The sequence below is a fragment of the Microtus pennsylvanicus genome, chromosome 7, assembly GCF_037038515.1.
Source record: "Microtus pennsylvanicus isolate mMicPen1 chromosome 7, mMicPen1.hap1, whole genome shotgun sequence".
Lineage (NCBI taxonomy): Eukaryota > Metazoa > Chordata > Mammalia > Rodentia > Cricetidae > Microtus > Microtus pennsylvanicus.
The window spans coordinates 65,655,163-65,678,974 of NC_134585.1; positions in this window are offsets into that span (position 1 = coordinate 65,655,163).

A 23,812-nucleotide genomic window follows, 5' to 3' on the forward strand; every position below is an offset into this window, starting at 1 on the left:
GTTATTGTTAGGGTTAGGGTTGTGTATAAATTGGGCTACCAATTCCTCAGATCTGCCTACTACTACACTCATTAAATTACTGAAAATTAAGACATTGTTTTATTTTGTTTTCACTAGTGTTTCCCTAACATTAAGTAGCTGTTTTGGACAGTGTTATGAGATGATCTGTTTTTGCTATCACATATGCAGCTGATGGTGAGCATAGATTTCATAGGGAACCAGAGCTGGTTTAACTTACAGAAGGTGTGAAGTCACTGGGCTTTACTGGAAAGCATTATTGGAATAGTACAAGTGGAAAAAAAGGGGGGAAGTGTCAAAGATGAACTTAATGGATTGTTTGGGTGGGAAGCAACACGGTTATTTTTTGCCTGGTAACAGAGCTGATAAACAGATACCTTAACAGATGGAAGCAGTGCCTCAGCATTTACTTAGAAATGACAGAGTTGGGGTCTAAGAATTGCATCCCAGGGAATGCAGGTGAGCCTCAAAGACTCGGAGTATTTAGAATACTTTAGGAAGAAAATATTAATATTGAAAGAGAATTTAAAAACAGTCAAATGGAGATGTGGAACTCACTGCAGAGAGGACAGAAGGCCAAACAAGTCATGAAAATTTGAACATTTGTCAGAGCCTTGAGTTTTATATTTGTTTGACCTTGATTTTAGGTCAGATTATTCAAACCTATTCTTGCTCCTTAAGGACAAATGACAGGATATTTGGCCAAAATTGTGGCTACTGGATGTCTTGCTAGTCAAAGACCAGAAAACAGGATGTTTCAGTTAGGGCTTGGTTACTAGGTGTTTTGAGATATAAAGAGGAAATTAGGCTTGTTTGTTTTTTCTATCATAGGAGGGAAGTCTTTTCACCCTTGCTTTTTATTATAGTATATAAGGATTATGAATAATAAACTTGAGGCTGTTACAGTACCCACTGGACGCTCTCCCAAATCTGTGTTCTCTCTCTTATCTATTTCTTTCCTCAGTCCGCACTCCCCTTTTCAAGATCCTGTGAACAAGGCAGACCAGACCAGACAAACATTTCCTTAGCAAGACTTCTCATTGTATTTTCAATTGTAACTCATCTCTTTGTGCATGGTATGAACAGATGGACAGTTTTTCCTGTTATTGTCTCTCACACCTTCCCCGAGTGGTGCAACCACAGTAGGTTGGTATTACGGTTCATACTTTTGTTTCAGGTAGCACTGATCCACAGCAGCCTTCTAGCCCTAACACTTGGTACCATTCTAGCCTTTTCTCTCCACCCACTTAGAATGATCAATACTCTATTTGCTTCCCACCTCTTAAAGTTTTACTAATTATTCTAGATTGTATTCATTAATTCTTTCTTCAAACACCTAAAAATTGTATTTCTTTAATAAACTTAGATGTACATAGATATTATGTATGCCTATCTCTGTTACTCTATCCCATCAGCTATCTGTCATTTAGTATCAATCTGCCATTTATCAGTCTATTATTTAATAATCTACTGCCTATCATCAATATATTTATGCTCATAATCTATTTTAATCAAGGCTTATCTATCTGTCTGCCATCTATCACCAATCCCTCATACATTTATCATTAACTTATGTGTCATCTATAAACTATCATAGGGGCTGGAGAGATGGCTCAGAGATTAAGAGCACTGCTGTTCTTCCAAGTGTCCTGAGCTCAATTCCCAGCAACCACATGGTGGCTCACAGCCATCTATAATGAGATCTGGTGCCCTCGCCTCTTCTGGCATGCAAATGCACATGGAAGGAATGTTGTATACATAACAAAATAAATAAATAAACTATCATATATCCACACTTATCATCTATCTACCATCCTCTTATATCTATCTGTATGTATATTTATATCACCTATCAATTATTTATTTATCAATCATGCATCTATGTCTATCATCCTTTCTTTATCAATCTATCATTTATATATCTACTATCTATCTATCTATCTATCTATCTATCTATCTATCTATCTATCTATCTAACTATCTATCTATCTATCTCTATCACCTATAAATCTATTCTTTATCTATATCTATCATCTATACATTTATTATCTATTTATCTATCTATATATCATCTATCTATTATCTATCTACATATTCATCATCTCTATCATCTATCTATCTTTCTATCTATGTACCATGTATCTATTTCTACCATCTTCTCTATATCAATTATCAATTTTCTATCAGCTATCAGGCTATCATCATCTATCTACCCATCATCTATTCTCTGTTCATCAACCATCTATCATCTCCCTACTCATATCCTTGCCATTAAAATAAACTGATTTTTTGACCATGGCAAGGCTGTTTATATTCATATTAAGATACAGGATGGATGTATGAAAATATGCTTTGGGTGTAATCATATACACTCAAAAGAGAATATTACTGATTGACCTCAACCCCAAACTTATGACTTGAATCAACCATTTTTCTAAAATTAAAAATCGTATTTATATTAAATCTACTGATTCACTGGACTAAGACATATTGCTTGGCATCTGTATCCATCCTTTCAATTTTAATGCTTGGTTGGACACATCTAAAGGGGTGAAGACAAAGACCCTCATTAAGTCCAAATTAGTGTTCCTCTAAAGCTTTTCCTATTTTATGATATTTTGATGCACTTAAAAATGGAGTAAATTTGAAGAGTTCTTCAGTGTTTCTGATTCTAAAGATGGATAGCTAAAGCCAGTTCTCAACAGAATTATGGCAGTGAAATAATCGAGCAATTATATACTGCTTGCACACATGTATTTCCATGTTCTTCACAAAGGTTGCCTCTGAAAAATAGGCACTTAATGAAATTCTTAGCTCAGGCCACAATGACTTTTTTGACAGAGTGAAGCTGTTAGGGAGATGTAAGCACAGCCATTATAAGCCGGTCATGATTAATAACAGTGTCTGATGAATACATCGCGGCTCTTTGCTGAACTGATGGTGGGTGATTATACAGTGGGACTGTTGTTGAACGCTCCCGTATAAATTAGATGAATGGATTCCTTGTTAAGAATTTTAAAAGGCAAATGATATTGACCACATTTATATGGCTAGAGGCCAAAGAAATGTTTGTTATTCACATTCACAGCTAATGGGATATTCTAAGAACAGTACATTTCTAGATGGGCATGTGAATGCTGGACAAAGTTTTATTACTTTTTTTCCCTTTGAGGCATCAGACAGAGATTTTGTTCTGAGTCACAAGCAACACATACTACAGAAATCTCTGAACATATATTAAAATGTCAGTCACATGACACATGAACTTACAAAATGCCCTTCTTTTATTTCTTTAAACTAACTAACTTTCTTAACTTATCAAAAAAGCAGTGAACTTAAGTGGGTCTTCATACTCTGCTCTTCCTTACCTGTCTCCTCCATGGCCTTCTCTATTCTGAAGCCCAGTTTCCTCTTTCAGCCCCCCCCCCCGCCATAGCTCCTGTCTGCTCTCATTTCACACACATAACATCTACCATCTTTTGCCTCGTTACTTGACCTTCTGATGCTTTGAGAAAACATGATGACCAAAGAAGGCTTTGTATCTTATCATTTCAAAGTAAAGGAGTCAACAATGGGTGAAACATAGAACAGGAAGTGAGTGATGCTCCCAACCCCCACAGCTCCCCCCTATTGATGCACTTCATCCCTCCAGTCCCAATAATGAACTTCTCCTGTCTACCTCTACCTCTGAAGAGTTCCATAACCTCCCCCCACAGTGTGATCAACTGAAGGCCTAGGGTTCAAACTCTGGAGCCCAATGGGGACATCTCTCATTCAAATGGCTCAACCCTGCTCCTTAGGTCAGATCTTTTCTTTCCCTCCAGTAGTCCTGAGAACATGTTTCCTGACACACACTAATACACACATTAACTTTCAAATACTCAACGTAGTTAGTAAACCTTAAGAAGAAAATATTAATATTGAAAGAGAATTAAATAAACAATCAAATAGAGATATAAAACTCATTGGAGAAAGGACACAGGGCCAAGATAGTCATGAAAAATTTGAACATTTGTCGGAGTCTAGAGTTTTGTTCCTTGTGTAAGCAAAAAAATTCACTAGGGTCTTTTTTGTCTTTTTAAATTCAGCTCCATTCGGTTAACATAAAGACCCTAAGTTGTTCACATATCACAGTAAAGGTAATGATTTCATTTTGCAGATGAATAAAATTCCAATTTGCATTTGCCCCATTTCCTTTTCCACAGATAGACATCTGACTGCCTCTGTTTCCTATCTATTGTCGGAAGCCATGGATGTACATGTGTAAATCAATATCTTTTCCATAGACTCGCATTCCTTGAGGAGAATCTAGAACATAAAATGATATGGTAGTTTTATTTGTAGCATCTCCAGAAGCCTCCAAACTGGTTTTTTACAGTGTCTACACAGTTAACATTTTCACCAGTAGTGAACAAAAATCCTCCCTGCCCACTTCTTTACCAACATTTTCTGTCCTTTGCTTTCTTGATTTGAGTCCACCTGAAGTGAGATGGACAATCAAGGATATCAAAAACAAAACCATGGGAAACAATGACACCACCATCGCCAACCTGGGAAGACTTGGTAGCCTCATGTAGAATGAAATAAGAAAACTGTAACCATAGTGAAGAAACAGCCAAGGGAGTAGAAAAAAAGTCATTGCAATTACCCACATGGCATCAGGTTGAAATCTGGAATCTATGTAGAACTGCAAAGATTAACCACCATAAAAAAAAAAAAGATTTCAACCCCCAACCCCAATTAGGTTGATGAACTGAGTAGACATTTTAAAAGAAGAAACACTAATGGCCAATATAATACTTGTAAACAGTGTTCACCCTCTCTAGCATCAGGGGAATGCAAATTAAATATAGATATTTCTTTCTTAAGGTGATGACTGACTCTCTCGGGTTGCTGAGTCTCCTTGTTGCAGAACGTTTATAAGAACTCACCTCACAGATCAGATATGAGACATCCTGCTGTTTCCCAACAAGCAAAGCAAGAGAGATGCTTTTCACCTGGACCTTGGAGAGTCAAAGAAACCCCATGGACCTTGCTTCAAAAAGAAAATAACTAAAATCTTTCACAGGTGTGATTGACAGGCAGGAGGTCGCTCCGTAAGGCATCCTAAGGGTGAGCATCTCGCATGCTCTTCTGATAACACGCTCCGCCTTTGGGGATAAATGAGCACCAAACTGTTCTTAAAGAGAGAACAAAACCCCAAGAGAAGAACCTGTACCTTGTGGGTAGAGGTGGTGGATAGACTGAGCGGTGCGCACTGTAAAGACGTTAAACCACTAACATTTTAAGCCATCCTACGCGCTCAGTTCCTGCTACCTACACCTTCGTCCTTCAAGACTGGAGATAGATTCTAAGATTAGTTCTCTGCTACCAGGGAAGCCTGAGCTCCCTGCAGCCACACATGCGCAGGTCCACAGAGGCTGCACTGGCTCTAAGGCACCTCACAGGCTCCCCAGGCCTGTAGGTCTAGCTTGTGTTCCAAAAGCAGCTCTAAAAGCCCTCTCCTCTGAAGCCAGTGTTGCCGGAAGTTCATCCTATTTCAATAGCTACCAAGGTTGTCTTATTTTTCCTTGAAAATGTTTCCTGTACTTTTCTGAAATTTAATTTCTGTCAAGTATCCTGATGTGAAAACAGTTAACCTAATGAGCTTTAGCACCTTAAAGTAACATCTTCCAGCTGGGTGGTGGTGGTGCAGGCCTTTAATCCCAGCACTCAGGAGGCATAGGCAGGCGAATCTCTGTGAGTTCAAGGCCAGCTTGGTCTACAAGAACTAGTTCCAGGACAGGTACCAAAGCTACAAAGCTACAGAGAAACCTTGTCTTTAAAAAAAAAAAGAAAAGTAACTTTGGTCTGGTTCTCGGTAAGGAAGCAAGAGTGGCAGTTTCTGTAAGGCTGGGAGGTCATGGGTTTATCTAGCTAATAATCTGAGTTTAGGAAAGGAACAGAGGAACAGATACTAAATCTTCCTTCCATTTGTTATATAAGAAAGTTCCCAGACTCTGTTGACATTTGGATGGAATGAAAAAAACAGAAGAGAATCGAAGATGAAAAGCCTGCTGGGTAACCAGGGGCAAGTGTGAGCCCTAATTCTATATTATCTTTTTGTTCATTTCCTTTACAAACCAAACTTCCAAACATAAAGAATAGGAATAAATCAAGGGAAGAGTTTAAGTTTCATTATTACATGGGAACGAGGCAGGGGTTTTATTGTGTTTACCAACTAAATGGCAACATCCGTCTATTACTTAATATTATTCTTGCTAAATTGTGTGGAACCTAATTGCAGCCGTAGGTAGGCTGCCTACCTCTTTTCGTGGGGCTCATGAGTAATAGGTAGATGGTTGAGCAGATCCCATAATTTTCTTGTTTTCAATTTCCTTGCCTACTTTTCCTCTAGTATCGTGACTAGAACACTTATTGTCTAATCCGGCCTTTATGACCTGGTTCACCTTTGTCTTGTGCGTGCTCTGGATGGAGAGAACATGCTATACTGTGTGAGCAGATGCTCTCTGTGGGATTTGAACAGCCTGGTTACACCTCATAGCTCCTTTCCCCATGTTTGACCATAGATATGGTCTCTTCAACATAACCCTTTAATCGAAGGGGTGACCACCCTCTGGCTCTAAGGACAGACAAACTTATTTATAATTGGTCTTCTATCTTCATGGTTCATTAAGTACAATGTAGAGTCATTTTACTGTAGCTAGTGACCCTCAGAAGGGTCAGACTATGCCATGGATGCTGAGGGTCTTATGTTTGTCTGAGTCTGGGCATTCGAAGCAGTGCCTGGAAAGGAAACTAACTAGCGCTGAGCTCTCTGTGCTAAACAAATAAATATAAAGAGTCCCTGAAACCTGGAGTAGAAGGAGTGGGCATTTAAATAGCTGTCTAGACAAATAGAAGCCAGAATTAATAAATCTATAATGAACAGCTTTTAGGATTTACAACTGTGTTTTGCATAGTAGATAAGTGCTAAAGCTGCCTTCCTGAATTGATGAGGAAGAATTCTGATAAGCCACTTCAGGAAGAATGGCTACCGAGGATGGAACTGGCAAGAGGAGCTCACCAAGTCTAGGGTGTCCTGTACCAGAAATGTAAAGAATTAGTGACAGTGGCTCTCTCTGAATATTCATTCCCAAAAGTGAGGAGGAAATGGATTTCTGTTTTATTGATGGTATGTTTTTTAAATTAACATGCCCACTAATAAAGTACCTTTCAATTCAAAAGCACTTTCTTGTCTGTTATCATTTAGTTCTTCTGACTACAGAAATCAAATTTGTTTTAAAATATTTCCGTAGGTGAAGAAAGGCCTATTTTATTATTCCCTATATTATTTACACGTGCACTCTGTATTTTCAGTTACGTGTTTCTACAGTATGCTTAAGAAAACCATGCTGAAAACTCCCTTCCAGACCCTTAAGTAATTATGAAAGTCGGCTTTTGCTGTTGTATCTGTCTGGGTCATACATTCTTCTTTACATTCATTCAAATTTCAGCAAATACAATCTACCACTTGCACTGCTGGAGGAAGAGACAATGTGGAGGAGACACTCCTTCTCTGCCACTCAAAGACCATCTCTGAAAGAAACTGCACTGCCTTTTCCATTGCTTCAATTTTGATAAAATTATTTTTTATATATTTTGTTTGGTTTTGTATGCATGTGTGTACAGTTTCCTTCCATGGACATAAGAGGGGTCAGATAAGTGGATGCTAGGAGCTGAATGGAGGTACTCTAAAAAAGCAAGAAGTGCTCCTAGCTACCAAGTCTTTTCTAACTTTTGATAAAAATATGCCAAAGGAAACATCAATACATTTGGAATACATAAGTGTTAACAAGCTATCAGAAAATAGTCCAATTTAAATGACATCTTCAGGCTTTCATTTAAAAGAAATGCCTGCAGGAACTTTCTTAAACAGCCTGTGATTATTTAGGAGAATGTTCATTACTGTTCATTCTTCACAGTCAGTCACAGTGTCTCAAAAGCTCTGATGTTTGAGGGCAACACTGCCCCACAGGTGCCCCTCATGATTGATGAGTTCATCACCAGAACCCTTCAGGGTGATGGTGGATGCCACAGTTACTGAACAATCGGGGCATGTCTGGAGGCACCTATGATGTGGATTTCAGTTTTATTGATTATAATTACTATACATATAAATGTCGGGCTGGAGAAATGATTCAGTGGTTAAGAACACTGGCTGCTCTTACAGAAGACCTGGGTTAGATTCCCATCATCACACAGAAGCTTGCAAACATCTGTATCCCTAGTTCCAAAGTTGCTCTTTTCTGGCCTTTATGGGCCCCAAGGACACACATGGTATATGGATATTCATGCACACAAAACATCCTCCACATAAATTAATCCTTAAAAATTTAAAAATGAACATAAATATTAAGCATCTCATATGTCTAGTAGATACAGTATTAAATAGTGTATATTTAAGCTGTTTATAGACCTCTGATCAAGGTAGAGTACTTCCCATGGTCTACTTTCAACTAGTCATCAGGAATTGCTTTGTGTTGATGTTTCATGACTTGGAACCAAGTGCAGTCATTCTAAAATTTCAACGTCACTCAAAGGGTTGTTGGCTGACTTAGCCAATTGATTCCTGCTACCTTGTACTCAAAATACTCCATGAAAACAACTTGCCATACTCAGTATATTAGTTGGGGTCTCTGAATATTTCCCAGCAATGCCAACTGCTAAGTGACTTTATTTGTATGTGCTTTGGACACAGATGTAGACATTACAGCTTCGAGGCTGGACTTGGCCTTGAGGCCATTAGAGAAAGCAAAGCCAACAGTAGCAGTGCCTGGAGCTGCTGCCAGCACAGCACTGAAATTATACTTCATGTGTTAAGAGATAAATGATATAAAATAAAAGTATAGAATGGTCAGAATGTAAACGAATAGCATACTTATCATTATCACCATGGGCAAGCATTCCACACTGTAAGGCATTGCATGTGCTATACTCTTCTTACATAAGGGCAGCCCCATGGGCTTGCTCATACCAGCGTCCACACTAACACAGACATGACTAATACACAGAGGCCGTATTTAATGGCTCTACTCATATCACAGAGTTTCACAATAGCCTGGCATAGAGTATAACAAACGTTTATTTATTTGGGGATAAACTCACAGTAAGGTTAGTGATCCAAAGTCCTCTGCTGAGAAAGGGGCCCAGCATCATCTGTACTTATAGTACATGAGACCACACCCAAAGTGGGGATATTGGATTGATGGGAAATTTCTTATAAATCATTTATACCTTCTCCCAGAAGCACTGCTTCTAAGCTTTCCCAGGAAAGCATTGAGTATACCGCCCCTCCTGGTTTTAGGGAGATATCCTTATCTTTAAAGTCTTCCTTACTCACTGGGGGTTGTGACACACATAAAGAAGCAGGAGATCTCTTTATGAGGCTTTGAGATATTATTGAAACATCTGCTCCTGTTCTTACTCAGGAACAAGATAATTAGAACAAAATAAAAGTCTCTATCTTCTATATCCCCAGGCGATTATGTGGTATACACAGCAGCAAAGTTAGATTAGCAGAAGTTTACCTCTGCCCTATGTGGGAACTTATACTGATGGGCAAAGAATGGCGTGGAAAGCTGATAAAAGAATGAGATAGCAGGGCCTCCCTTTCTTAGAAAAGTTAGCCTGGGCAGAGCCACTGTGGTGTCATGTAACCGAGGAGCCAAAGAATGCCAGGATTAGACATGTAATTATAGTCTATAAAGATGCACTGTGTAAATATTGTATTGTGCCTGATATAGCACAGTAACTGCAACACCTTCAGCCTGACCATTAAGAATTGATAATTCACTGTCTTCTCAGGACATGACAATCTTCGCAGGCTGGATTGGAGAATCTTTCTAACATGCTTGAAGCAGCAAGAGCTACCTAGAAGTTGGATTATGTCTTGGTGAGTAAAAATGATTGGAAAAATAATTATATTTTATCATGATTTTTAATAATGACTAAAAGGTATGAAAGAGGAAGTGAAACACATGTTCAAAAATAGAAATGATATGATCTATGTTTTGGAACAACATGACTATATCCCTGCTTGCTGAATTTTGTAAAAATAAGAGGAGTTCTGTCAGATGTAAGATCGTCCAGACCACCATGGCCTGGTTCAACCTCCCTTACCAACTCCTGACCTCCTATCCTGACCTGGCCATTGCCAGGGCTGAGCCTCAGCAGAAAAGCATTGATGAAATATCTGCAGAGGATGAGACCCCGAAATTGAATTTTAATTCATTTGTTCATTGCCGTTAATTATCCATTATAGCATTCTCTTGACAAGGCTTATATAAACTAAAGAAAGAAAAAAGAAAGAAGGAAAGAAAGAAAGAAAGAAAGAAAGAGAAGGAATAAAGGGAAGGAAGGAAGGAAGGAAGGAAGGAAGGAAGGAAGGAAGGAAGGAAGGGAACAGAATAAACAAGTAAGACATGTCATGATGCTCAGGGTCATCGTGATGAATGCAACAGCAGTAAGTTGTCCTGTTAGGCCTAGTGAAGGAGAACGTACGTGACACACATTGGGAAAATACTATAAACTAATACAATTGTAATGTGTGAACATGTTCATCTAGTAAAAAGAAATGAGTACATGAACTGGGCAGTGGTGGCGCACGCCTTTAATCCCAGCACTCAGGAGGAAGAGGCAGGTGGATCTCTGTGAGTTCAAGGCCAGCCTGGTGTGTGGAGTGAGTTCCAGGACAGGCTCCAAAGCTACACAGAGAAACCCTGTCTTGAAAACCAATAAATAAATAAATAAATAAATAAACAAATAAATAAATAATAAAATAAAGAAATGAGTTCGTGCTCACCTCATTCATCAGCTGAGCTTCTTTGACTTCCTGAATGAAACTCCAGCCTGAAGCAGCAGTGGCCCTCAGCACTTTCCTTTCTTTTATGAGATATTCCAGACTGGCCTCAGACTCATATTGTACTGTTGATCTAAGCCACGGCCTCCAACTTTCTCTTCCATCAGAAGAAAGAACAGACAAATTCATAGCAAGCTTAACTTTCAAGCAAGTCAGTTTTCCAGAGCAGAAAATTCGCAGGCCTGGGGTGCTCGTGCAGTCAAGACTCCTGATATTCTGACAACTCCTGTAGATTGACACTTGAGGTAGGTACTTTTCTTAAATGAAATTTATTCATTCTATTTTACTTCAGCCTAATTTCAATTACTACAAGACCCCTCCCTGCCCCACCCCCAAGCCGTGTATCTCTTGAGCATTGGTACCCGATGTCCTTTAAAGTTGTGTAGAACTCATTTTGGAACCATGGAGTTTTTAGGCCATGTATACTTTTAGACACTGAGATAAATTTAGCAATTGTGTGAAGTTTGTGTTCCAGGCTTGCTTACTACATTCCTGGCAGGCATTTATAGAACTATCGTGCTTTCGCACATAGCTTGTGTGGAAAGCCAGGATTCCTTGACACGATTCTCGCAGCACTCTCCAGCACAGAAGCAGAGTTAGACTCCAGGCCGAGCACCGTTTTAAGTGATTAGAATGAATACCCCAGGAAGGTAAAATGCCAGTGAGAACCACAGTCTTTCACAAACATTTAGACAAGCCACATCTTCTCAGTAGCTTCTTTTGTAGCCAAGGATAACCTTGAACTCCTGATCCTCCTTCCTCCACCTCCCAAGTGTTGTCAGTAGAGGTGAGAGCCTCTACGTCCCTTCTTTTCTTAATTAAGAAGACAAGTTTCACCTTCTCCTTTAAACGAGAACTCCAGCGCTCCTTGCAGGCATATCTGAATTGCTCCCACTGTCTTCTGTGGTCGTTGTAGGCGTTTTTATGTGCGGAAGAGTTTGCACAAACACCAGCAGAGTGAAAGGAGGACTGTCGATTTGGTTTGACCGTGGATACTTTGTAAAAGGAACGATTTCAGAAGGAGAGGCCAGTGGGGGCAGGGTGTGGTCGCTTTACAGCAGACAAAATGAAATGACTAATTGATGAGATGTTCATATAAACTGTGGCTGGAGAGGCTATGATAAAGAGACTCTGCTCAGGTATACGGGCAAGGAGGGGCTGTGTTTCTGTGTCTGTGTGCCATGACCAAGCAAAACCAACCAACCAAGGCTTCACCAAATCAGAGCCCTTTCCCAGCCCAAGCTGATTTTCCTGTACTTACAGACCTCACTTTGCTTTCAGACATAAATTCCTTCCCCCCAAAGAAAACACATTTCACAGCCATGCCATATTCACAGATGAAATGTGAGTAACAAAACATCTGCTATTTGAAAACAATATTTATGTAGTGGGGCAACTATCCGCACATCATTTAAAACTCGTGCGCTCTTATTTTACCTGTCTTCAGCGTTTCTGTTATTATGCCAGATCTGGAAGTTGGCAGGCTTAGGAGAGCTGTGTACCTTTCATACCTGAATAATTTTAATTTCCTTTCACTCTCTCTCTCTCTCCTTACGTGTGTGTAAATAAGAGAGACATAGTTTTATCAAATGTTAGAATATTAATTCGTTTGCTAAGCTCAAGACTCCAACACTGAATAATTTGATGGAGATATATTTTTGTCTGATAGTTTCCAGTCAAATGCTTCACTGATAAGATAAAAAAGGTATGTTTTCCTGTTTAAAATACAGCATCTTGTAAATTAACATGAATGTCTTTCATGTGGCCTAAGATCTACAGCAAACATCTTGAGCTGTGGAACCTTTTCCAGCATGGCCCTCCCTATAGCATCTTTGATAACAGGTCTTGAGTAGGAAGTGTCCTGGGTCTGCCTGCTAAGGTGTGGTAGCACTGGACCATGATCCAGATACCCTCTGAGCTCAGATTGTCACACCGGATCTCAGCTGGTGTTGCCTTCTAGATCACAGGGTTCATTCATAAGTTTATTTCTGGGTATTTAACATGTTAGATGTGAAAATTCTCTACTTCAAATTAAGGTCACACGCTGGTTCCTGATGGACTCTGTGTGGGGATGGTACATCTACACAAAAAGTATGGCTGTTGTGGCCTACATATTAGAAAGGACCTGTATTTCATATTATATAAAGAATTATATATATTATATATGTTATATATGTATAATATATATATATTATATAATATCAAAGCACATTTAACTGATTTCTTTTCAATGATTTTACTTTCTATGATGGACATATGGAAAGTGTATTCTAATTCTAGAAAATAAAATAAATAATACCCTCATTGTGGTCATCTGGGATAAATGTCAAGCAAATCATGATTGCTCTTTCTAAGAACAGAGGGGGGCGATACTCACCATACAGTTGGAATTAGCAGGTTCTAGACACAAAGGATGCTCCACAGCTCCTGCCATAGTGCTGTTGCTATGGTGGAGGTTGACGGAAGTTGCCAATGGAAAGACATGGTGAGAGCCAGTCTCGAAGCTCCTATGACAAAAGCCCCACAGGAACATATGCCAAATAGTGCAGTGTCTCCTCAAGGGTGAGTTCTGTGCTCTACCCCCTCAACAGCTTTCTGAGTCATAGGGAAGCTGCCATCATCAGCTCTTTGAGGACAGATATTAAAAGATTGTGGCCATTTTATTAGGCAATTGAATTAAACTACACCCTTAGAAGGGTGGCCCTACTATCCTGAATTTGAATTAAAATAAGGATGCTACATGGGCATAATCTGTCAAGACATTGCAAGATCCCAGTTTATATTTAAGACATGAACACACACATACACGTGGAGTTGATTGAGCCAAAGCTGTGACACAGTCTTCAAGCAGAGACTCACCACTACTACAAGGAAAGTCTAGCTCTTTTAGGGGAGCAAAGGGCTTCAGGGAGAGAAACCTATTACAGTACTATGTTTCTCCATAGGAAAGTAGCAAGGCACATTTTCTAATTTCCCCTCCACCTTCCTAACAACACATCAAGGATATAGCTATATTATTTGTTGAAAACATTTATGCAATAACTGTGTCATTTTGTATGCAGAGATTATCCTTATTTTGCTAAACACACAGTAAAGAGGGTATATACAGTTTTGATAAATTGTAGTAATTATGTCGACCCTTCTTGAGATTGAGATTTTGAAGAACGTGATGCTGGAGTTGAAGAATGTAATATCTGCAGGTTTCCACAAGGAAGCAGCCATTTGATATTTATGGCAGATATCTTTGGATTATATACAGATCTCTTATTCTACAAGTTCAACAAACAAAACAGAATTTCAGCATTTTCTGATTTCTATTTCAGCCTCTTATATAAGATAAGGGAGTTTATAAAATATTACGCCACTAGAGACAAAAGCAGCTGTTCTTTTTGCCAATCTAATCCATGCAGCTAGTGTCAACACACAAACTTAAGACCAGAGAAACAGGAGGTACCATGACCATTTTTGCCCTCACAAAGTGAGAGGGAATTAGGGGTGCAGCTACTTGGGCAGAGTTTGTGCTGGGACCTGGGCTTCTCTGGGCTTTTAACAGTGATGGGGAAGCAGACATACTCCCCATTGGCTAAACAAAAAGTAATGTGAGAAAGGGGCACCTTTCATCAGGGGAAGCATATGGTGGGCAGCCATGGACAGCTCCAAACACTTCTTCACTGTCAATATAAACACTGGAGAGCCTTATCATGGGACTCATCATAGTGATAATGACAGATGCTTCTAAAGAGATAAATTTATAGTGATGTTTATGTAACTCAATTGAAATTTTCTCTTTTTTTCATAAATAGGGTTATTATCTTAGCTGTTTTCCCATTTATGTAATAAGACACCATAGCTAAGAAGACTTATGGAAGGCTTTCTTTGAGGCCTATAGTTTTAAAGTGCTAGAGTCCATGACCGGTGTAGTGGGGAGCAAGGCAGCAAGCTGGGAGTCATGGTGCTGGAGTAATAGCTGAGAGCTTATATCTGATCCTCAGGCATGAGGCAGAGAGTGGGAGGACTTGGCATGGGCTTTTGAAACGTCCATTCCCCTTCGCCCCCAGTGACACACCTCCTCCAACATGACCACACCTCCTAATTCTTGTCAAGTGTTTCATCAACTGGGAACAAAGCATGAGGATCATTCTTACTCAAACCACCATGACAAAAGCCAAATAACTGCTACACATACTTATTGCATGATTGCTGCATGCTGACTGCTGTGTCTTCCCTTTGGGAGGTAAGGTACATCATGGTAATATTGAGACCCTGGCGTGAAAGCATCCACAATTGTTTGTTGTTTGTTAATTAGACTGGAAGCAAGCTTAAACATAAACAGATGACGAATGAGAGAGAGAGAGAGAGAGAGAGAGAGAGAGAGAGAGAGAGAGAGAGATGCAGATATGGTACCCCCAGGTACACATTAACAATGTCTGAAATAAAAAAATAATCCAAAAATAGAAGAATGACATCTTAATAGAAGCAATTACGAGGATTATCATATCACAAACATGGAAACATTTATGCAGGCCTTTCAATAAAGAAATACCTTTGGAGAGAAAAAAAAAACCAAGGCTGGAAGAAAGAGACCAAATAGCATACAGCCACCTTAGAAGAGGACCAGGAGAAGGTTTGGCAAAAGAAATCACCATGAATTGTATTTCTACCAATAAAGGCATCAATTTAATTGAAAGACAGACAAATAGTTAATGTCAGATGGTCATCAGCATTCTGAGTAAGAATAAAATAGGCCATATGGAGAAAGACTGAACAGCAACAACAACAAAAAGAGTAAAGATGGATCTCACTCCTAGACGATGTTGTGGAGTCACCATGAGCCTAGACAGAAGTGAAGTGACAGCATGGGTCCTTGGAAGGCCTAGTGATGGAGGGTCCAGGTGTAGGGTGTGCAGTGTGAATGAATACCCCAGGAAGGTAAAATGCCAGTGAGAACCACAGTCTTTCACAAACATTTAGATAAAGCCACATTTTCTCAGCAGCTTGTTTTGTAGCCAAGGATAACCTTGAACTCCTGATCCTCCTTCCTCCACCTCCCAAGTGTTGTCAGTAGAGATGAGAGCCTCTATGTCCCTTCTTTTCTTAATTAAGAAGACAAGTTTCACCTTCTCCTTTAAACGAGAACTCCAGCGCTCCTTGCAGGCATATCTGAATTGTTCCCACTGTCTTCTGTGGTCGTTGTAGGCGTTTTTATGTGCAGAAGAGTTTGCACAAACCCCAGCAGAGTGAGCGTAAGCTGGAACCATAACCACAGCCAGTTCACCGGAAGTTGCAAGAGATCATCTCAGAGATGCAGGGATTTGGAGGGTCACGAGAAGTGCAATGTAGGATTATAGTCTTATATTTGCCTTTAAAATGTGCCTGAAATGTCAAAATGCATGTAGATGTGTTGGAGAAGAAGTTAGGAAATAAGGCACTATAGGTTCACAGAAGGGTCAGGATTGTGAAGCTAAGTCTAGCTCATTGCGACATTGAGAGTTATGTGCTCTGGAATTAAATAAACGGAACAACCAAAAAAGAAAAAAAAGAGAAAAAAAATAAACGGAACAAGGCATCTAGGGTACTGTGCAACTTTTTCAGTTCGGTCAAGGATTCTGCTTAACCACCTGAAAAATAAAATTAATTTCCTTGAAATGAATCAGACCAGGTAAATTAAGTATAACACTTCCCATTGCATAGTAGTTATGATTTTTATTATTTATTATTATGAATAAGCAGTGATTAAAACCATTTCATTAGATGACAGAAATCTAAAAAATAAGGACAAGCAAAAAAAAAACGAGCTTGTAAGTACCAAAATGTTTGATATTTAGAAATGGAAGAAAAGAAAAGGTGGGTGATGGGTGTTTAGAAAATATGGAGGGCAGTCAGATGCATTGCCTTAGATGAAGGGTAGATCAGCACTGAAAGGATGGGCAGGAGAATGTTCTGCAGAGTGATAATGTTGGGTGTTGCTGCAGGATCAGGTTGACTTCACAATCTCTGTCTCAGAACTTTGGGTTATGTGCAGTGACAGAATAGAGGCAAGACTGTGTGGGTGGGGGTACCTATGCTTTTCCCTGATGCTGTGTGACTTAAGCAACATGAGGGGAGGAGTTTATTTGGAGTCAGGTCCATCATAACGAGAAAAACATGGCAGCTGGAGTTTGGGGCGGCTGGTTATTGTAATGGCTGTTGTCTATAGTTGGGGGCAAAAAGTGATTAACCCTGGGGCACAGCTCACGCTCTCCTTTCCCTCCAGTCCATTTATGGAATATGACCTTTCCACCTCTGTCGACCTAACCCAGGTAATGCCTCACCTGCATGCTGGAGGCTAGCCTAATCTACATAATTTCTCACAGGGAGGCTGAAGGTGAACCTAGTCTAATTTCTCACAAGCTTGATGGAGTCTAAACTAATTTAGATAATCCCTCAAAATTGTTCCTGGTAGCTTATGCCATGAGTAATTCTAGATCCTATCATTTGACAGTTAATATATATAAGCCCAAGATGCCCCTCAAGGACAGGTTGGAATGTGGCCTGTTTAGCTCTTTCTTTCTTTCTTTCTTTCTTTCTTTCTTTCTTTCTTTCTTTCTTTCTTTCTTTCTTTCTTTTTTTTTGAAGCTGTGAACAGGTCTATAGTAGATTTAGATTGTGTCAAAAACAACAGAAACAGGTTACTGGCATGCTGATGATTAAGCCAGACCCAAAACTCAAGTAGGAGGCTGGATTTTAAGTAGAGATGTAATGACTGTGCTGTGAGCTTGTGAATGTAGTTAAGTGTGTGGATACAGGCATTGCTGGTAAACTGGAAGGAGAAAGATGTTCCTTTTTTGTTCATTGCTTATAATTTCTTAGTAAAATACGGATTCAGGCAAAAAACAGAAATTTGAATCAGACAGATGATTAGAATAATAGGTTTTCTTTTAAACTGAACCTAAACACACTCCCATAACTCTCTTGAATATGGCTATTATTTTTTTAAATGTTTTGGGGTATATGGAGAAACCTAAGGGTTAATATGCACATGCAGATATCATGTTAAAACAAACACACTCGTTACATTAACAAGAATGTGGAATAAATGAGAGAGATGACGTGGGAAAGATGCCAACCAGCTCCTCCACGCAGGTGGATCTATGCACAGATAGGATGTCAAGAGAAATGAGGCGAAAGCTGAATAAAGCCCTGGACAAACACAACTGAAGTAAAGGAAGCATGGTTAGGCGTGAGAGCATAAAGCTCACAATGCAGTTAAATCATACGTCAAGAGAGAACTTTCATAGATGCTTCCCTGACATATCGAGCTTCTAAAGTGGGTCAGACAGTGAAGATGTGCACAAAGTCTCATTCATGCCATCAGAAAAGTCTGGAGATGAGTAAGATCAAGTCACATCACCTGCATAGCTTGCCGGAGTCTTCAGTAGTCTGGAAAAGCTGTCAATTGCTGAGCTTCTGTGAGCAAATAAGGGAAAGTGAGATGTCAAGGAAGACTCATGAATCAACATGATGGATGGCTGTCGGGTCTTCAGTGAAGGCCACAGTCACAAATGTGCTCAACAACAACTTATATGAATAAAGGCATAAATTGTTTGCCATTGCCATGTAAGTATCACATTCAAATTTACTTGCTGTCAAACCCTCGGGAAGACAACTTTTACAACTAATTCTGAAATTAATCAGAGTTCACAACTATATCTAAAAATGACTTCTGGCCTTAAAAATCCAGAATCATTCCCTTGGAGAAGTACCTGTCTACTCACTTTCTTTTTAAATTAATGACTTAGGCCGACACATGAAACAATGGGTTCATCATGGCATCTTCATGCACATGTATATCATGTTTGCCCCTCTAACTGAGAACCTGTGCAAATAAGGACAGCAAAGAACAGTCTGAGTACTGATAATATTGAAGAACGGGCATAATTAGACACTATTCAGGAAAGGAACCCACAGAAATGTGGTTATTGTAACTCACTCTTAAAACAAAGAGGACATATTATGTTAGGTTAAATGTACTTGCATAGTTCAGGAAAACATAAAACCAGGAAGGTATTAAAACTTCCAGTAAATTGATAAGAAATACTGATTTGAGCTGGCCCGACCTTATAAATTACTTCCTGAAAACTCTGTGATAAAAGCTGCATCTTAAAATTAAATGATGTTCCTAGCTAAAAGGGAATGGATTGAATTGTTACATAGAGGTTAAGTGCCATAAGCAAGCTTGATGGTTTAAAATATGTATTCCAAAGAAAATTAATAAAATGCCATAGACTATTTGAGCTGCTTTTTTCTATGGGGTCTTAACTCACAAACATGAGATTCATAGATAGATAGATAGATAGATAGATAGATAGATAGATAGATGGATAGATAGATAGATAGAAGATAGTAGATAGATAGATAATAGACAGAGATAGATAGATAGATGATAGATAGAGAGTGTGCTTAAATTTTATGTCTTCAGCTAATTCAAGCAGAGTGAAAATGCAAGATACAAAGAGACTTCTACAAATAAATTCAGAGTGTATAATATATTGTCCCAGGGTTGTGCCATATATTTTTGAAGATGATCAAAGCATTCTGAGTTCACATTAAATGACAAGGCTTTTAGGATCAGATTTGTAATATGTCATATATTGTGGTCTTCTCACTTTTGTGTTTATGTGGAAAGCCCATAGAGAGGTTTGTGAGTCAGACTTATTCAGTTTCCAAAGGGGATGAGCATGGATTGTAGAAAGTGAGATCTAGTGAAGCATATGCTTCTGTGATTAATGTACCTACTTCAGGCAACTGTCTATCTATTGCAAGACTTTTGACTCATCATTTTACCAACTGGTCATAAGCGACTATTGAGTTCTCTGCTGGAAAACGGACAGTGATGTCATTAAGCCCTTCAAGAATGTGGTGCATCTTGGAAGAGGGCTGCCATGATGAGAGGGGTGGATATGACTGGCAGAGAATGTGGAGGTTGTTGTAAAATGTCTTCTAGACATGACAGGGTCATTGCAATCATGAAAAGACCACAGCTTCAGATTGCAAGGTAATTGTACTTACACGGGAGGGGCACGTGAGGCCACACCTCTCTTTCCCTGAGGAATTTTGATGGTTAAAAGCTGCTGGGAGAGAGGTAGTCCTATGCCTCAGTCACATAGCTACCATGTTCCAGTAATAACCCCACCCTTGCTCATCCAAGTGTTGGATTTGAGTTAACAGTAAAAATTCCATTTTTGTTCCAGTACGTTGTGCTCTGAGCTGTTACCCAGAATTTCTTGTGAGTAGGCTACAACCCCCAACCCTATATAGGTATCAGTCCCCCTCTTAGAATAAAGTCAAACCACAAATGTTCAAACCTCTTCTGAGTGAGCAGCCCAGAACCAAGTCTGAGCCACCAAATCAGATGACCCCTGATAGGATAAAAATGTACCACTATGGAAAGTATCCAATCACTATGTTCCCTGTATTACACTTTTTTTCTTTAAAACTGACTGCTGCCCCTCCCTTGAAGGTGTGGTTTTGAACCTGAACCCTGTTGCCTCCTTGATATCAGTTTTTCTAAATAAAACTTTTTGCTTGCTCAAATCCAGCCTTTTGGGGGGGTGAATTATTCCAGGATTTTTGAGCCCTAACTAACACAAGTTAATTTACACTACCTCAGTAAACTTTTAAAAAAAGACATGAGAGTAGGAAGGGACTAGTTATGGAGAGAAGGGACAGTAAGCGTGGGGAGGGTGGGAGAGACAACAACAGGTAGGGGACATGATCACAATGCATCACATACATTTATGGAATTGTCAAAAATACAGGAATAAGAAACAAAGGAAAGGAAATGTGTGTGGGTTCATCAGTGTAGATAACTACATATCTACTGATCTGAGCGTATCTCTGTATTATTAGAATATTGTTTTGATTTTTCACCTAATAATGAGAATTAGAAACCAAGACTCACTTAGGAACCAGAAAGAAGATCTGCAATGAGTAGAAAGGAGAAGGGCAATGAAGGAAGAGAAGACACATCATGCAGTCAAGGTTACGAGGCCTTCCATGAAGGGTCCTGTAGTAAATGTCTAGGGACTAGAGCTGTGCGCTGTGTGCCGTCTGTGTGAATCCCTAGCTCAGCTAAGTGTGCAGGAGTCAGGGACGGAAATCACAGCAGGGAGGACTTAGCTCCACAGCATTTGTAGCCCAGACATTGATGAATTAGCCACATTATTTTCATTAAAGATCATAGAAAAGTTGTGAAGAATGCCACAAAAAAGATTACACCATTTGTTCAAAGCCACAGAACTAGAGGTGATGAATTCCAAGACCTTCTTGATACCACATAAAAGAAAATTGAAATACTGGAGATCAGCTCAGTTCCTTATCCCTTATGATAAGTTATATAGGTTGCTTAGGTTTGCTTGATGTCCTGTCATGATATATAAATTATTTCTAACCAATTAATGGCCCTGTGGTGGTTTGAATAAAAGTGACCCTGATAGACTAATAGGGAGTGACACTATTTGGAAGGATTAGAATGTGTGACCTTTTTGGAATAGGTGTGGCATTGTTGGAGGTGCTGTGGGAACTCCTTCCGCCAATAACTTTTAAAATACCAGCCCGCCTGGATGTGGACTTATACTACAAATGCAGCTGTAAAGTGTGTGCTCCATTTCTTGCTTCCAGCTGTTAGATTTGGTTACTGTTCCCATTCATGCAGAGGACTTATGATGTAGGACTGTGATCTGTGAGTCTACCCCTAAATAAACAACCCTTTATTATATGTGATTCTGAACTATGTGGGATTATTTTATAATTTTAGTTATTATACAGTTTTTATGTATAGGATTTGTTTACATTCAATATAAATACATTATCTTAAACACTGAGGAAAGTTGGAATAGATAATACTGACATGTTGTGTGTTTAATCAATGCTAAATGCCATCTTAAACACTTAGCATGCATGATCTTTAATTTTAAAAGAAGTAAGTTCTTTATTATTTTCATTACATTCTATTGATGAAAAATCTGAGGTTGATGCAGGTGAACTAACATTATCAGGGTACAGGTATCAAGGGCCAGGCTGGGTACCATGCTCAAACTTCATTGCACCATCCTTCATTCAGTGGCTCATGATTTCAGCCCCATAGACTCCTGGGGATGCCAGTAGTTGCTGTTCCAGTCACATAACTACAAGGAGAGTAGAACTCTGACCAAATCAGTGCAGTAATTCCCTCTCAGCTGATGTGAATGAGGGACACCACTGAGAATTTGTTTATGCAGATATCATAAGTGGTTGTAACTGAAATTTGATTTTCTACTTGGTGAAAAATACATATTTCTACAAAAAGTCTATTAAAAGACGACTTATTCACTAAGAGAACATTTTTTTCCTTACTGTCCTCTTTTAACAAACTGTCATACTAAACTTAACCGTTCTCCAAAACATGAAACTAAGCCTTTTTGAGCAATTTCAAACATTTCCACAAATGAATAGATACAGCAACATGTCATGAAATATTTCCCAGTTACGATGCCTACACAACTTCACAGTAATGTATTTCTTTATTTAAAAGCTATTTTATTGCTTCTTTACAATGTTCAACATGTCTTTCTCTCCTTGTTATAAAGAGCTGTGAAGTGAGGGAAGATGTGGGCTGAAGCTCAGACTGTAAGGCTTTCGAGTCCCAGAGAGCCTGACAAACCACACGGATCACAACTTTCTGTGGGGAAAGGCTCTGTAAAATTACTTTTTTGCATGTGTTTAAATATTACTCACAATGGAAATTTTTCTATAGAAATGCTTTAAAATAATATGCCTGCTGTTACCATGTGGATGCTTATTTATTTTAACAGAGGCTTTTATAATCCCATATACTCTTTATCCCTTTCCATTTCGGTTCTATCATGGCAGAAATGAACAAAATAGAAAACTCAGTGTAATTTTACCACTCGCATTAGCAAGAGAACAATGGTGAGGGACCGTGAACCGCTCTTCCATCTGGCGTCTCTGCAACTGTTCAGATTAATAGATACAATAGCAGTTGAAATTTTCTGGGCTAGGGTTCAATGAGGTTCAACACCCCCTTGTGAAAAGACTCATCCACCTGTGGACAAAGAATCCTGCCTGTTACCATGGCTTTGACCAGAGGGCATGATATGGCAGAGAGTCTGATTCAAGTCGCAAAAGGAAGGACATACAATCTAGTTAACTACACTGTCTGCTTCTGGCACGCACTATGCCAGCAGAGATAATCAATGGCTTAGGAGCTTGCAGGGAGCTCCTTAGCATGCTGTTAGCTTGCTAGCAATCAGTGGCAGTATTCTAGCAGATGAGAAACTTAGTATATTCAGCTCAATAATAATAAAATAATAATCCTTGTCTCTCAAGATATTAGATTGATGTTCATTAATGTTATTATTTATGAATTCTCCTCTATCAGTAAAAATAAAACTATGTCTTGTTCATCCTAGATAAGGAACATCCAGAGGGACTAATGGCAATTATCAGTCCTTGGGGGAGGGGTGCTATTTTCTTTAGTGATAACCATCCTTCTTCATTAAATAACACCCCGCTCATGCTCAGGTAAGCAACTCTTATTAAACTCAGAGGGTCGGTCACACAGAGAAGGAAGACATGGAAGTGGGAGGGGCTTGTACAAGAACATTTCAGAGGTAGAGAAAGGGGTGAAGGAGTAGGTACTGCGAGGGGCACAATTTCTCTTCTACTTTATTTTTTGTTGCTGTGATAAAAAATCCAAACCAAAGCAGCTTAGGAGGAGAATGGGTTGATTTGGCTCAGTCCAGATCACACTCTTCACTGAGGGAAGTCTGGGAAGGAACTTATGCGGGACCTTGAAATGCGACTGGGCAGCCGATTTACATCTTAGGGCTGAGATGAGATCCTGCAAGACGCAAA